The sequence below is a fragment of the Odocoileus virginianus genome, chromosome 24 (genome assembly GCF_023699985.2).
Source record: "Odocoileus virginianus isolate 20LAN1187 ecotype Illinois chromosome 24, Ovbor_1.2, whole genome shotgun sequence".
Classification (NCBI taxonomy): Eukaryota; Metazoa; Chordata; class Mammalia; order Artiodactyla; family Cervidae; genus Odocoileus; species Odocoileus virginianus.
The window spans coordinates 50,728,392-50,739,873 of record NC_069697.1 but is presented as its reverse complement, the minus strand read 5'-3'; positions in this window follow the sequence as shown (position 1 = coordinate 50,739,873).

The window sequence follows — 11,482 nt, the reverse complement described above, 5'->3', positions numbered from 1 at the left end:
TTTTGCCTTATACATCTACTTGTATTATTTTTCAGATTTTACATATAAGTGATATTTTACAGTATTTGTCTTTCTCTGTCTGACTTATTTCACTAAACACAATATTCTCTAACCCCATCTATTTTACTGCTAAGTTTCATTCTTTCTTACAGTCGAGTAATATTTTTTGGTACATATGTACCTCATCGTCTCTATCCACTCGTCTGTTGATGGACACTTAGATTCCTTCCATATCTTGGCTATTGTAAATTGTGCTGCTCTGAACACTAAGTTGCATTTATCTTTCTGAATTAGTGTCTCATTTTTTCCAGAAATATGCCCAGGGGTGGTCTGTCTCTTCTGCTGTGCTCTCTGAAGACGGGTTTCAGGTATTTTATTTTTGTAGTGAATGAACAATTGTGGCTTAAAGAGAGTGATGAACAGAAGGTCATTCGAGGAAAGCAACTTTCTGAGACGCTATCTCCCTCTAGACTCTATTCAAAATTTAACTTGCTCAGAAATCTTCCCCAGGATAACAGCCTGCCTGCTCCCAGATTCAATAGCACTCGCTCTTTTGGTTGTCACTCTTTCAGCTGTTAGAGACCTTCTTGTGTCCGATGACTTCGCTCCTGTGCCTGCAGTACTTTCCTCCCGTGTGCGTGGGCATGACGTCCTTCAGTCGTGTCAGGCTCTCTGTGACCCTCTGGACCACAGCCCGCCAGGCTCCTCCGTCCATGGGATTCTCCAGGCAAGAATACTGGAGAGGGTTGCCATTTCCTTCTCCAGGGGATCTTCCTGACCCAGGGATCGAACCTGTGTCTCTTAAGTTTCCTGCATTGGCAGGCAGGTTCTTTCCCACTAGTGCCACATGGAAAGCCCACTTTGAGTTTTAACCTCATTTAATAATTTTACCTATTTAGGCAAATTCTTTGGCCTCCTTAATAAAATTTTGTCTTCTTAAATGGAAGTCACTATTTTGTACATGTATAAATATATATTTTTACTTTTATTTATTTTTGGCTGTGCTGGGTCTTCCTTGTTGTGCATGCCTTTCTCTAGTTGCGGTGTGTGGGCTTCTCATTGCAGTGGCTTTTCTTATTGGGAACCTCTGGCTTTTGGCGTACAGGCTTCAGCAGTTGTGGTGCATGGCCTTTGTTGCCTTGTGGCATGTAGAATCTTCCCAGACTGGAGATCAAATCTGTGTCCCTTGCATTGGCAAGTAGATTCTTAACCACTGGACCACCAGGGAAGTCCCAGTTTTGTATATAGTTTATCTAACTCTTCATCCTCATGTTATATGTGTTCAATGCCCTGCTGATAGGAGGAACTGCATACACAGTTTTTGAAGAAATGAAGTTAAAGAGATTTTCTGGTATATTGAAATCCCAGTTTTGATCTTCTCTCATTATTCAACAGGAAATCAAAATGGTAGTCGGTACACCATTAATTTTAAAAAGTTGATTTATATTCAAAAGTTAGTATGGTCATTATCTTGAATTTATAAGGAGAGCTGCTCTTTGAATTTCTGTAAGGTAAAGGTCAAACTATAAATAATTAAGTGTATTAATATTGGCTATTCCTGTCAGCCATGAAACAGACTGGAAATGTATATATTTTATGTTGAAAGAGATTTGGATCGCAAATCACTCTTTTTGGACATCTTTGATGAATTGATAGCAGGGACATTTTTTTGAAAAAAAAAAAAAAGAGTTGCTGATCTTTTCTTTAAGGATTTCATTTGGCATTTCATTTCTTGATGTGAAACAGGTGAGTTTCTTAATTCCTCAAAGATGTGACCTTTGAAGGTGTGAAGAGAAGATGATGTAACGTCATCATCAGGAAAGTTCTTTGTTTCTTTGAATTTAGGCAATTTGATATTAATACATTTCTCTGGTACACTGAAAGTGCATACTTTATGCTTTAATATCTTTGGCTTTGGTACAAATCTGAGGGCTTTCTTATGAAGACAGTAGAGATGCTTTCTTATGAAGACAGTAGAGATGCTTCCGGAACACCAAACCCATGCCGTGGGGGAGGCTCCCCAGTGAGAACACATGTTTTCTACCTGCCTGTCGGGTATGTTAACTCGGTACCAACAGCAGAGAAAGTCCCACCTCCTTGGCTTAATTCATCTCTTGCATAATTCTTGTTCTCTGACCTTGTTTTCAACACTTGGAAGCTCATTGGGGAAAAAAACACATTTTTGGTAATAGTTCAAATAGATTGTATGGAAGCATTACCATGTCAAGAGAATGGTTCTTTCATACTATCTTTACTGATTAACTCAGTCAGCTGTGCCACAGATCTTCACTGGACCACGAACCTCCTGGCTGGGCTATTGTGGTGAGGGCTCTGACGATACTTCTATAATTCTGGAACAGATCCAGCTTCTCACCAGTTTCACTGTCCCTCACAAGGATGTTATTTAACTTATTATTATTGAATATATTTTATGGTGAATGTGGGCGTACTAAGGAGGACCCTTCTGTCTCAGGTTTTATTCTAGCCAGAGCCTGCACTTCATTTTCAGTTCAACAAATGTTATGTTTAGGTTGATCCTCAGTGTGTTGATCTCGCCTCTTTCTTATTTCTGAGGAATATTGTGAAGGAGATTTAACTTTTTCCTTTGCCAGTTTTCTCTTCAAATAGTGTTCTGCTATTCAGAAAGTACATGTAGATTTTATCCAACAAAGCATTTGATTATGGAGTAGATAAATAAGAAATGGAATTGAAATAGCTCAATTTGTCTTTTTTTGGGGGAAGGTGACCAGTTAAAGCTGCTTTAATTCTATATGTATTGTTTTTTCCTGACATGTTCCCCTTTCTTTGTGTGCTTTGGTGAGTTGCTGTTTCTCACAAAGTATGAAATCACTCAGATTCATGCCAGCATCCTGTTTTGTATTGCTTACTTCATCACATGGATTAGCGTGTGGACTCAAGGCTCTCTGGGCTGAGTCAATGAGCAGGTCCTTTGAACGAGATGGGAAACAACTGTGCTGCTCTGAAATCTTTGCCTCTTCCCGTTGGTAGGCCTCGCCCGGTCTCGTCTCTGAATTAAGCCTGCCCGAGGTCTTCAGGGACTTAGTGAAGGCTGTGTTGGCAAAAAGGCAGTCATAAAGCTGGCTGCACCTAGTGGGAACACAGAGACATTACAAACACCTCAGATCTACCCGAGGACGGTGGTCAACTCGCCCACTCTCTCTCTCCCCATCAAAAGAAAATGTAATGAAATGAAAAGGAAAAACATACACGGGCACCAAAAAGCCAAGTAAAGCTGACACATAAAGGGCGCAAAGGAACTTATTTTTCAGCTTAATCCCATCACCAGAAAGTGCCCACTTGGACTTGACCCCTTGGAGGGCAAGCGTGAAGGGCATGGCTTTTGTCCTTTGAGGGCTTTTAACATGCAGACAGACGTGTAAAAGATTTGCTAGCCTTAAATAATGAACAATAATAATGAATAATGGAGGAATACATATTCATATTTTACAAATAGCAGCTAATGATGGACTAATGCCATTAACATCTACAGCATGAAATTTCTTTAGAAATATTTCTCTGTGGTTTTAGAATTCTGTTTGTTAGCTTTAACCAGAGCATAATTAGAAATTCATCTTGCCAACTGTTTCATGGGGTTTATATCTGGCTTTATTGTATTTAACATATGCCCATGTAACACCTATCATGTTCCAGGCTATTCTCAGCCCATTAGAGTACTAACTCGTTTAATCCTCATTAACAGCCCTAGAGGTAGGTACCAGTATTTTTCCTTTTTCCATGCACGGGGAAATTGGGACGCAAAGCAGTAATCAGGGTCCCAGGTCACTCATCTCATGAAGGGCAGAGCCAGAATCGACTGCAGACACTTGGGCTCAGGAGGCCAGCACTCAGTCACCTCCTCTCTAAGTTCAAAGGCATTTCCCAGAAATGAATTCCAAAGCTGCTGAGGGCATTGCCAACATCAATCTTAATGACACTGTATGTGTTATTGACATTGATGACAATGACTTAAGGATGTGGCCTCCCAAAAAGATTACACTGATTTTGCTGTGAAAAATCCATTTTATTCCTACTGGATATAGCTTATATTTGAATTCAATTTATTACATAAAGTATTTGAGATATTGACCTTTTCAGTTGTTGATGTTAAATACAGGCCAAATAAAATTCTTGTTAATTCAAACACAATTTTGACACATATGCTAATGATAAAAAGAAAAGATTATTATCGGCAATAATTATTGACCTGGATGCTCACAAGGCCCATGACCAGAGGCAAGACTTTCCATCTCTCCATGTGTAAAATGTGATTATTGGATAGATGATCTCTAAACTGTTCTTTCCAGAATGAATGCTATACTAGGTTATCACTGTGTACAAATATTAATTTGCAAATCAGTGTTCCATACTGTCAACCATAATGCACAATCTTCAGCTGCTGTGTGTTTTAGAATCTCTACTTATCCCTCTCCACATACGTTTATAGTTTATAAACACACACACACACACACACACTCTCCTCTCTCTGACAGCTTCCAGTCATTTTCAGGATGAAGCTGATGCTCCTTGACTTGGCACATGAGGTCCACCATCATCTACCCTTTGCCCACCTCTCCAGTCTCTTCTCTTGCCATACCCCCTTCTCTAATGCCCAGCAAACCCATTATTCCATCAAAATGGGTGTTTTGACACAGGTCTCTGCCTTTGAACGTTATTCTATGAGAAAATGATAATACTAGATTGAAACATATGAACATTGGCAGTTTCATCTGTTCAACCTATTTAAGGCAGACTAAGAGGGTAAGTGGGAAAGTTCATCCATGGGAGTTCAGGGGGAGAATGGAATCTTATTCAACTGGAGGAACCAGAAAGGTCTTAAACAGGAGACAGTCTTTGAGATGAGTCTGAACAGGTGGATAGGATGTCAAAGGGAGAGATAGCATCGAAGAGGGCCAGTTCTACAGCAGTGAGACTCACTGGGCATTGTTTGGGAAAGAGCAGTTCTACAGCAGTGAGACTCACTGGGCATGTTTGGGAAAGAGCAGTCATCCATTCTGGCTGTATCCACAGGAAGAGAGGACTTATTAATGAGAGTTTTGAATGCCAGTCCAGTGGCAGGTAACATGGAACCCTTGATGATTTGTGAGCACAGGAAAGGTTTGACAGAACTTCGTATAGGAAGAATCTGATGTCAGTTGGAGACTGGATTGGTACACCCTGTCTTATTCCTCTGCTCCTGTCTTTCCCATTCCTCCCAGCTGGGCACATGAATATGGCATGTAGCTACTGAGCCTCTGACGGGGGATACTATGCTGGGTTGTGGTCTATAAAGAAGAGAGAAGTCTAATCTCTGTGCTCAAGAGGCTTCAGTGGATGTCTACCGAGTCTGGTTTCTAAACCGGTGCTTTTTTCTGGCTTGTCCTTGATCCATTTAGGTGAGTGTTTACGTGGCACTTTGGGGAACTGTTGACATACCTAGTCTCCCTCCTGTTGTGTAACTTGCCGCCAGCACTCCGAGCCTCGACAGGGGCCCCATCTCTGGTTCTGAACCCATCCCTGCTGGCTTGGGCGTGGCACACATCCACAGGTAACTGATGAAATTGCCAGAGTTCTAAACCAGGGGAGAGATGATCTGTGCTCAGCCCGGCCCCACCACGGACTAAAGCTGCGGCCCGCTGTCAGGGCCTTCACCTGCCTGAGACTCGATTTCCTCATTCTAAAAGTGTAGATAACATCACTGGGTCTGGCTGCCTTGCCGGGCTGTAGTGCGGTACATGAACTACCCGTCTGGTCTTCATGTTTAGATGGTTCCAAAGTTCTGTGCACTTTTATTAGCTCCTGTATATTTACCACTACAGAAGATTCTTCTGGATCTTCTGGAACTTACCTGCTGTGTTTATTACCTAAAGAATATTGTTTAATTTTAAGACTTAAAAAAAAATCTAGTAAACCAACCAAGAAGGCTTAAATTTGCCTCCAGTGTCAGGTGTTCAGACTCAAAAAAGAAAAAAATTAAAGATTTAAATCAAAACTAGGCCAAAGCTTAGCCCTGTAACAGGCTTTAGGACATTAGCGATTAGGCTACTGAAGCTATTTTTCCTGCACTGAATTTGCTAAAAGCAATTTCCTGTTTTTAACCCAAGTAGACAGCCCCAGTCCCCCAGGGGTTCATTAGCTTGGTGTTCCACGGGCAGTCTCTTTCTTGCTATTTGTCTGCAGCATCAAGGTACAATAGATGGGGGAGGTTTAGCCTCACCTTTATGGTTAATGCTCACAATCTTATTAAAGGCTAAAGAAATATGGGATCATCTCTTTGTATCACTAAAAACTGATTTACCAGCATCACATCAAATATTTACCTTGCCCTAAGCCACCAGTAATTACAGGCTGATATTGTTCAGGCTCAAACAAACACAGAATAATGAATTTCTGCTAATTATTAGGCACTGATGAAAAATGTGATCTGCCCACTCCCAGCTCTATCCATGGCACCTCACTCATCTTTGGGCATGAGGGAAAACTTCAATTGATATGAATATATTCAGTGCTGCTGAAATGCACTTCAGTGGTGTCAACCAGAAGTAATTACCAGCGTGTCTGGGAAAGTGATTAAAATGGCTTAAAATGAAGGTTTTGGTTCGCTACAGTTATTTCTATGCAAATATGCCACATTTTTCAACCGACATGGGTGTCTTAATTAAAAACAGGCTAAAGTTGCAGAATAACAAAAGATTTTTAAATTCCGCCAAACCTCACACTATAAAAAATAATGACTCCAGCCTTAGCTGCAAATGAAAGTAATCTCTCTCCTTGTAGATCTTATTGGGCTTTTTAAAAAGTTTCACTGCAGACTATTACTGAATTGGGTATTTCCCGATGGAATACTCAAATATTTCAGATACTTGACTGAGGCCCCTTGTTCAGAGACGGATGAGTGCCTCTCCTGTCTCTCTGCCCCTTTGGTAAGAGTCAAATAATGCCATCTTACTTCTAACATTTCTCCTACAGTTGGCACCAGTAAGGGACCTCCCGAGATGACTGATTTTTTTTTTTTTTTCCACTTCTAACTTAAAGGGAGAGAGAGAAGGATACAGAAAACTACATTAGGCCCAGAACCCAGACCCCACCTTGAGCCTTCTTTCTCTTTTCATTTTCTGTTTCTCTTAAACTCTCCAATTTAATCAGATGGTTCAAAAGGTGTATCAGGGAACCTTTATAACTCTGTAATTCTTTCAGGCCCAACCTGAGAAATCAAGTAGACCAAGGTTTTTTTAAGGTGGTCACAAACCCAGCAGGTAGCACCTGTCTTCCCTTTCCTTTTCCCGTCTACTTTTTGGAAATTATGTTCTCTATGGCTGTTTCCTAGGTGGTTCTTCCAGCTCTGTTAGCTTGTATAAAGCTATATAGACAGCACTAGTAGGACATCAAAAGGCTATTGGTGACTTAATCCAAGGCAGAAAAAAAGAGTTAAATTTTTTTTTAGGAATTGTCATAAGATCAATAAGGAAAATATTTTAGGGCCAGGGTTAATTTTTTGAATTTCACTGGAGAGAACTCCTAATGGTATCAATTCCGTCTTCAGTCTTCTCTCCCTTTTCTGCACACCGTGGCTTCCAAAACCACTTCTTTAGCCCAGTCCTCTCTTGTGAGATTCAGACCCTGTTGTCTGCTGGATATTGCCACCTCAGTGTCACTCATCTAGAACTTCATCTTTTCCTCACCCTGGCCTCTCTTTGGCTGATCACCCACTTACCTATGTCCTGAAATCTTAATCTTGTTTATTGTGTTACTGTTCAGCCAGCCCCTAGAGCCAGAAACCTGAGAACCATCCCTGACTGTTTAACATTTCCCATCTCTCCAAGTTCTACTGATATTCCTAACCAGAGCTCAGTTCCAGCCCCCATGTCCCCGTATTCCCTCCCACCCCTTCTCCCCATCCCTAACTGGTACTGCGTTATGTCTGTGCTTTAGCATGTATTTTTTTTTGGGGATAAAAGGATCCTAACTCCTGTCCTTGAATTTCCTCCTCCATCCCTCCCAAAATGTCTTTCCATCCATTGTCTTATGTCCCTTGCCTGGAGTCTTCCATGATCGTCCACTGCCTACAGATAAACATGAAACTTCTAACTATGATGTGGTGGTCGTCACATTGTGCCCCCCCCAACCCCATCATCCTTTCATTCTTCTATTATCAGTAGCACCGTTATGATTCTGTCTTTATCATAATGGTGGAGCCTGAGGCAAAAGGAACAAATCAGTCATACCGATCTTATCTTTATTTTAAGTTCTGATATTTTTGTTCATCACAGATTTTTGTTCAATTTAAAAATATTGCATTAGGATGTTATTTATCTTGATTACTGAGTTTTGGGGTAACCCCTTAAATTTTGTGCCTGAGGTGGTGAGAGCTTCCTTCAATCTACTCTAATCTGGGCCCTGGCTGGATTCTGGAGCTGATTCTGGAAATTTCCATGTGGAGTCTGAGAATCAAGCCAACCCAACAGAAGGCTGGGAAGAACCTACGGATGTTGTTGAACCTTGAATCCAGCTGTGCCTGAAGCCTACACCTGGATCTTTTTTGTTGTTGTTTTTGCTCAAGCTGGCTGGAATTGGGTCCTTTTTCACTTGTGGCAGGAAAGTTCTTGAATGATAAAGGGGCATATGAGGCTCCTGAGGACAGGGCCGTCCTCCTATTCCCCCAGCCTCACAGCTCAGTGTTGTGAGAGCATCCTGTGCCCCTCCTGCCCGGCATCACGTGCTGGGCCCTGCGTATGTTCTACCTTTTTGTGCTGTGTATGGAGGGGTCTCTTCTTCTCTGAACATTTTCTTCCCCATCTGGTCTATCTGGTGAAAACCTACTCGTTCTTTATTACAGTGTCTAAATGCTACCACAGGCATGACTGAATGAAATCTATGGTTATTTTCTTTGTTCTAGAGCTTTTTTTTTTTCTTTAAAATTTAAAATATATGAAATAACAGCTCATCCTGTTACAGTGCTGTTAAATTCCCTACTCAGCTTTTGCAGAGTTAGGAATTTTCATCTGCAAATAATGTCCTATAAAATATAATGCAACTTAATTAAAACCTTGGAGCACTCCAGCGATAAGTAGTGCTGAATCCTAGATGTCTCTGCAGAGAGTCCCTCCGGGCCTTCTCTCTCTCTTTCTCTTCATATGCACTGGCCCAATAATGGAAATTTTCTTCTTATAAAATAAACATGGTATTTAATAACATAGATGGTAAATGCTGTTTTCTTTATCTTATCCAGTCTTAAAAGCCTCAAAATTATGAAAAGAAACAAACACCACAGTTTGAAAGTATCAGTTCTTCAGTGCTCAGCCTTCTTTACGGTCCAACTCTCACATCCGTACATGACTACTGGAAAAACCATCGCTTTGACTATATGGACCTTTGTCAGCAAAGTGATGTCTCTGCTTTTTAATATACTGTCCAGGTTTGTCATAGCTCTCCTTTCAAGAAACAAGCATAATTTTCATGCTGCATCCATCATCTCCAGTGATTTTGGAGCCCAAGAAAATAAAATCTGCCACGGTTTCCACTTTCCCCCTTCTATTTGCCAAAAAGTGCTGGGACTGGATGCCATGATTTTGGTTTTTTGAGTGTTTGAGTTTTAAACCAGCTTTTCACTCTCTTTAATTTAGAGAGTGCATAACAAATGTAAATTTGGGCCCTTCGTTAGATGTAAATAGCTCTGTCCTCATCTGTGTTTGCCAGGCCTCAGTCTGGTTAGAGTCTGGTTTGGGGCCACGAAATTAGATCATTTGTCTCTCCTTTTTTTCTGAATCTCAGTTGGTGGTATTTTTGAAATAAACTTAGGCCACTTTTAAAATTTATTACAGCTCTTTTATCTGGGGGAGTCTGAAGATTTTCCTGGGGGGGACACAAGAAGGCAGTTTGAAATTGAGTCTGCATTTCTACTGTCAAAGTTCTTCAGTTCCCGGCAAACAATAGCTCCAGACTGAGACTGTTCACTGAACTGTCTCTTCCTGTAGTGACTTCTTTTTACGTTGTGTTCAGCAACCAGGGAATTATTTCTTCATGGCTCGTGGATCAGAGACCTGGGCTAGTGTCGGTCCAGTCTGACAGGTCACTGCCTTTCCCAGGCTAAAGAGGCCTCATGCTAATAAATACCTGACTTGGCCTGACTCAAAGACTTCCCTGGATTTCTGGTGGATACCGAAACTAGGCTGGGGTGAAACATACGCCCAAAGAGGCAAAGTTTACAAAAAGCTAGTAAGGTAAAAAAACGGCAGTTATGAGACTTGTTTTGCCCATGCATTGCCACTTTGTAATTTCTGAAACCTGTGCTCTACATAGTAAGAAAACTGAGGCCCAGAGAGGTTGTGACAGAGAAAGAGGGAAAAGCCATGTGTCAGAACCCAGATCCTAAAAAAAATTGGATTTTTTTCCAATCACATTTTTCTGTGAGCAAGAAAAGATCACTCAAAAGAATTATGTTGGAAGGCCCATCTAATTTTCCCAAATAGATGAAAAAAGTACAAACTATTCTATACTCCTAAAACTGCTGACCACTAAAATTGCATCTTGTTTATTTGCTGATAAGGAAAATTTACTCAGGATAATTTCAGGGAGAAAAATATTTTTCCTTAGCTCTTAACATTTCTAAACATGCCAAGCATGAAAATTTAATGAGCAGACAACTTTTATATAATTTGTTTTAAATTTCTGCATTTAAACAATGATTTTATACCTGACTTGCATATACATGTCTTTATTCACAAATTTATAGATTAATCTTAAAGAAACCTCTTCCCTTATATACCTATGGTCTCAGAACTTTACTCTTCCTTCTTATCCTTTATTAAAGCCCTTATTATGTTGACATATCTAATGTAATCTGACAGAACAATTTCAAGTTACATTTGGACAGTTTCACAAGGTCTTTTTACTATTCCTCTTGGCCTAATGGGTCTCTAATGGGTCAAATACCTATCAGATGGTGAGAATGTTTGTGTGTATGAGAAACATGTTAGCATTGATGATGAGTTATAGACAAGGTTTTAGGCAAAGCCTTGGAGTGGGATTTCTCAGTTTTGGAACTATTTTGAGCCGGATAATTTTTTGTTGGGGAAAGTGAGGGGCGGCTGTTGTGTGCTGTAGGATGTTTAGCAGAATCTCTGGCCTGTGCTCAGTGGATTAGGGGATGATAGCAGCTGTCCCTCCACCCTCCGGTTGTGACAAAGGCGCCCGCCAAATACACTTGCAGGTGTGTGTGTATGCACGGAAAATCACCCCTGATGGAGAGTCACTGCCTTCAAGTGTTTTCTTTTTGTATCAAAACAAAACTGGCAGCAGTACTACTTTATTGAGGGCATCCCATGGAACAGGTGCTGTGTTAATAAGATCTCTCTGTCTGTCTCTATATGTACATACATACACACATACATGTGTATATGCTTGTGTGTGCATGTGTGTGTAATCTCAGTGGTTTCCAAAGTGTAGTTTCCTGTTCAGAAAGATC